At 41.8% G+C, this 6,000-nt stretch overlaps 1 protein-coding gene across 2 annotated transcripts in view; it reads right to left on the bottom strand.

Annotated features, from left to right (window-relative positions):
• LOC115325687 (zinc metalloproteinase nas-14) overlaps positions 1-6,000 on the bottom strand; it is an 87,152-nt gene that overhangs the window by 59,002 nt on the left and 22,150 nt on the right. The gene's annotated exons all lie outside the window — the stretch shown is intronic.

Raw genomic sequence — 6,000 nt, 5'->3', positions numbered from 1 at the left:
CCCACCCATCTAGAGCATATATGAATAAACGTTATCATGACCTCTAGTCTCCTATAGGGTTCGAGAATTGCAGGGCGTGTCTTAATAGCTTCATGCTTCTTTTTCGTGATTTCTTTTCTTAACGTTCTTGTTAACTAATCCCACAATTTTATTGGCACGCTGGTCGAGAACAGGATGCTCGGCACCCAGTGAGAAACCCGGCAACGATATTTAACCTCGTGCTTTGTTTCTGTTTTCTACCTCTATGGGCATTCGGGCAACCCAGAGGACGAGGCAGAGTTGCAAAGATTAGTGTATCATACACTAACTGAACAACACGCAAACACCTCGACCTGCGGCGGGGGCAACTGGTGTTGAAGGTGCGCAACGAGTGAAGTCGAAATAATTTTAAGACAAATAAAAACTGATGAGATTCGTAAAAAAACAGAAGATTAGGGGAAAACATTGTAAAGGGGGCTTAGCGGGCAAGCGTCGACGTTTCGACAGTGGCTGCCTTCTTCGGGTCCGGGTCCCGAAAAGGCAGTGCCATTGACGAAACTTCGAAGTCTGCCCGCTAAGCCCACTTTTTCATTGTTACACTAATCTTTTACACTAATTTCTTTTAATATTTTATATGTACCTTTAAATGTTTTCAAATATTTTTCTTTACCTCGAGTTATGGTGTATGTAATATTTTTTTAAAAATATAGTTTCAGTGTTTTAACTTGTTCACTCACGTCGTGCTTTACTTTTTTCCTACAGATATCATCAGATAGATATTATTATTTTTTCATATTTCAACTGCGACGTCTGTGCATCCTCCTTCGTACCCATATATTTCTCGGGAGCTTCTGTATACCTTTTCCCGGTACCTATATATATATATTCTTTGTAAGTCAATAGGTTTCTAATTATGACATCACAAAATAATTGTCAATCAGAAAGTTATCACGCATGAATCAAAGCGTAAAGCAAGAGTTACGACATATGACGCTAAGTGCAATATATATGAGAGCGCAAAGGAATTTTGTCATATTCAGACAGACATGTTTCAGGGAACTACGAATAGAGATGGTGGTGATGGCAATGTATGATGAATAATATGGCGAGAGAACCCCGCGTATTGCTACACTTTAAGAGTATTCTCTCTGATAACTTCGTTTGCGCTTTTGGTGCGCGCGTAATGGCGTCATTTTTGTCTTCCGCAGCTTTTTTTTTTTCTTTTTTTTTGGGGGGGGGGGGGGGGGGGATAGTAGGAGTGGTCCGAGCATCACTGCAAAGACAGCGGCCAGCAGCGGGCCGCCTGAAAAGGTTCGGCGGGCCGGGCGTGACCTGTGGGTTGGATTTAGAGACGCCTGTTCTAGACCGGCGCTAAAACAACCTCGGCTAAAGCGGGTGTTAATGCGTTGCGCACCCTTCAAAAAAAGAATGTTAGCCTTACTTGACGATAACACCCTTATAAACACCCTTTAAACATAAAGGGTGTTGTATTATACAGCAGTCTAGTTTACACAAAAAAAAACAAAAAAACCTGCATTAGGTTGAAATAAGGGTGCTGAAAGGACGTAGAGACAGGTGTACGTCTCTGGAACAGATTTTACATGCTTAATGGCTTAAAACCTTCCTAACGTGTACGCATTTTTAGACTATAAAAAAGCGTTCTGCACTGTGTCCGAAGTGTTGTCATTACACAACAAAGTTCTTAAACATTAACACTGCGAACTGCATGTGGATAAAAGCGTATTATTTATTATTGCGTCGCCAATGAGTTGTCTAATATTGTGAAGCATCTACTTTTATTGAGATGACATCTGAAGTGCAACAGTGCTCTTCGGTTCTGGTACAGTTGTTATTTTTATTATTCGTTAATGATGTTGCTGTCGGCGTGAGTTAAAAAGTAGGATTGCTAACCGGCGAGCGTGTTGTTTCCGAATGTTAGCGTAAAAGTGAAATTTCATACAAATCTGGGCTAGTTAGTAATGCATAGCTCTCCTACATTAATAACACAGAAAAAAATTTAAGAGACCAGCAACATGGTGTACACGGACAGTCCAAGCCAGTTCAGGAGCAAGGGATACGCAGACATGTTAAAGTCAGCCTGCGACACAAAGTTGCACTTTGACTTGACTAGACTCATACAGTGGTGTAATATGATGATGATGTAGCGCGACGTAAATAAAGGTGAGCATGCCAGTTTTACTCGAAGAGACAAGAATCAAATTAAAAATAAATTTTAATTGAACGATGATTGTGTACCCAAAAGTAAAAAATTAAAATACCTAGAAGTCACGCTTTCAGCTCATTGTACATAAAGCTCAAGCATAGTCGATGATGTTACGAGAGCAGGACGAGAACTTATATGTTTGCGCCGAAGTTTTGAGGAAATATGAATTCAAAATGCAAAAGAGGCCTCCATCTTGCCTAAGTACGTACGTCCAGTTTTGAAGCACGCCTACAATGTCTGGGACTCTTCTAAAAAAAAAAAAAAAAAAAAAAAAAATCGCACTCAAAAGGTAAAACGAACACGAAACCGCGATGCCCGCTTTGTGTTGGTATGGTGCGACCGTTGATCAAATCATAAAAAAAAAAAAAATTGGATGACATTTATTGTTACTCATTCGAAAAGCCATTACACTTGGAGTCTTCATTTTGTGTCTATTATAAGCCTAAATTATTAATAGTTTGTCTTATTTATTTCTTCCAGTTTAATGTCACAACATAAATAAAAACCACATTCATTCAGTACACTAACTATGCAGCGAGACATGAATTAGTTAAGCTTCTTTTCTTGTCAACACCATCAAGGAATGAAATGCTCCGAGTCTTAAACTGCTAAAACCGCACCGCGGACTTTTTTTTTTCATATTTGCTTGTGCTCTGTGATAATGCCTGATCACGCTGCAGAATAAAAGGAAAATAGAGAATAAAGAACCAATTATTCTTTCTTCCCGTGCTTTGAGTACTTCCCACCCAGAAGAGTTTGAAAGTACGGAAGCGATAAAACAGTATCAGACTGGGGCGGCGGAGAAAAGCCCACCGGAGAAAAGCTCACCGGAGAAAAGCTCACCGGAGATAAGCTCACCGGGGAAAAGCTCACCGCAAAACCGGCAGATGCGGAGGAAAGCTCACCGATTTTATTTATATTAGCGGATTCTGCGTGAAACGAGGCAATTTAACACAATTTGCATTAGTCACTTCATTAAACATATGTCTTTTTTTTTTTTTTAATATTCTTAAAGTTAATAAGCATGCTTACTAATTCCTCAGAAATTAGTAATCACCCATTCTGTATACTAATGACGCCGCAAGTATAAAACCAGAATATCGTACATCGGTTTTGCGGTGAGCTTTTCTCCGGTGAGCTTATCTCCGGTGAGCTTTTCTCCGGTGAGCTTTTCTCCGGTGAGCTTTTCTCCGGGATTCATCAGACTGATACTTCATTATGAAGCATGAGTGATAAACAAGCAGGCGGCAACCTTGTCTCTTGTTTTTTTTTTTTCATTTTTTGCCTGAGTGTGTGCTACAAGAAAGGCTCCTTGCCGTACAGGGACTATTTGCCCCAGCCGAATATCTAATCGGCCATATCTCCTAGTTCACATTAGTAAACGTTTCTTGCTGAAATTGTGATTTTCTTTTTATTGGGGTTGATAGTCGTAGAATGCAGTCTTTATTTTTTATTTCTACAGGGGTTGGTTTTGATACTGAGATGTCAACCTACGGGGACTATTGTTTAGGGGTAAAAGCGCTAAAAACGACGGACGAGTAGGAGAGACACACACCACAGAGCGCTTACTTGTCCGTCGTTTTTAGCGCTTTTACCCCTAAACATGTTCAACCAACTAGCCCAAATCCAAACCCTTCTGGGGACTATTGTATCTATACACTCGTTAATTGTCACCTCAAGAAAAAGGAAGTGTTGCGCCTTATTCACGCGCTGCGGGAATTAGTTCTTACAAGGTTTGATTGTTAAAGGAAGGAACGATGCTTTCAGCGTTGGGGAACATTATATATATATATATATATATTACAGGTCACGTGACATACTAGGGCGTTGCGAAGTGTTCCGTACTTTGGAATCTCCTTGAGAACTCTCTCTGTAGCGTTCTATCCGCTGACCTATTTCAATCAGGACTTGCCCACTGCTTTGCGGCGGCCCCTTTTAATACTTATAAATGTTCTTGCGACGACATGTCTCAAGTATAGCTGTGCTTCAAGTGAACAGGACAATCTCTAAAAAAAGAGCAGCGATTTTTATACGCATCGCTTGAAATAAAACGTCTTTTTCGAAAGCTAGTCTTTATTTTTCTTTTTAAACAAAACGGGAGGACAGCTAATCTGTAACAGGCTTGAGCTGAGTTAGTTGGTTCATAGCTCCCTTAAAGGTCAGCTGAACTGGAAAAAAACATACACATTAAGAAAAGACCATTCACACCGTTGAACTAACAACTGATTTTCTTTTTCTTCCTCTTCTACTAAGAGCCCCACTTGAGGGAACAATTGTTTTTTCCTCTTTTTTGCTTCCTAATTCACCTTAAAATTTTTACCCTCGAAGAAATATTTTTTCTTTCTCGTGCAGCACGAGAGAAGGTGCACTAAGGCAGTCATCGCCTTTTTCCTCAATGGCAAGTGCCTCTAGGATTTCACATCCCAGTTTTTTCTTGCTCCTTCCCAGTTTTTTCTTTCTCCTTGCTCCTTGCACGAAGTACGCGCAAGTCGTACTTCGCAAGGCTTGGACGGGGGTCGCCCTCACCGGGCAGCTAAGTTATATTCCGCTCACCTATGGTGGCAATAAAAGCTCGCATTTCTTCTTGAGAGAAACAAACCTGCGGGTGAACACACGGGACCGCGCTCCGCGCCGTCGACGAGGTTGGCCGCCCCATGTTATCAGCTTTCACTCGATCCCGCATCGAGCACCTTCCCATGATCCTGCCCGTTCTAAAATTCGATATGACCTCCGTTTTGTAAGGGCTGAATGAATGCGCATCCGCCGTCTCGATATACTTCTGTCTAGCGACTTGAATGCGATGCGCTTCCTTAGCGCATTGTGCCGTTTACATGACCGCATTGAATACGACAATTACAGTCGATGCGACTAAGTCGCATTCATATAAACGTGGCTCTATATTTATTTTGCTGTCCTAGGTTCCGCAGCATGGCGTTTGATGACCTTTTTATTTTGACGGAAGTAACTGTTAAAGGAGCGGTGCAACGATATTCATTTGGAATGTTTTTTTACTTTACGAGAGCTTACTGGCACTAGTGGGACTCAAGGATACTCGCACGCAACTCCGCTGGCCAAGAAACTCCTTCGTTGCTGTGTAATTTTAAGGACGAAATCAATCATTTTCATTGAATCTCTCTTTTGCCAAAATTTGATGACCTAACGTGGGGATCACAGTACACCCCGGTGACGATATTTGAATGCGGTTCAGAGATTGGACCCGAGCATTGCGTAGCACTCGATTCGGGCTCGTGATAATTACGCTCGAGAAGCATTCGGGTAGTGGTCCGTGTCCAATCGCTGCAACGACGACAATAGCCGAGTCATAACAATGTCTGGAACTCAGCGCGTGTCCTGTGCTTTGCCAACCCCAACGCGTGGCTATGATCAACATTGGCGGCATATAATCAGCTCCTGATCACGTGGCCACTTGTTCTGGCTGTGAGTTGTGGGAATAAGCGCTGCTTGTTTTTCTTTTTTTTTCTGGGACTTCTATTGCAAGGGGTGAAAAACGAACGCCTGTTTCATAGGTCATTAATTTCAGGGATCCGTTCTAAGCGGGATTTTCGCAAAGTACGAAAATTGTTGCATGGCCCCTGAACAACTGGGAGCTGTGAAATTTTTCTTCTAAACGCCGGTCTGAATCAGGTCGCGATTGGTGTAACCGCTGACCTAACCGGTTTTTTTTTTTTCGAATCCATCACTGAACCGCGGAAGCAAACCAGAATAAAATGCACATACCCCTACCCAAACAAAACCAGAATAATGACCGGTTCGTCTCCCAGGTGTATAACATATTT

The sequence above is a fragment of the Ixodes scapularis genome, unplaced genomic scaffold (assembly GCF_016920785.2).
Source record: "Ixodes scapularis isolate PalLabHiFi unplaced genomic scaffold, ASM1692078v2 PGA_scaffold3__209_contigs__length_174095766, whole genome shotgun sequence".
In the NCBI taxonomy this organism is placed as follows: Eukaryota; Metazoa; Arthropoda; class Arachnida; order Ixodida; family Ixodidae; genus Ixodes; species Ixodes scapularis.
Note: the sequence above shows the minus strand (reverse complement) of the source record. Positions and strands in the feature narration are given on the sequence as shown.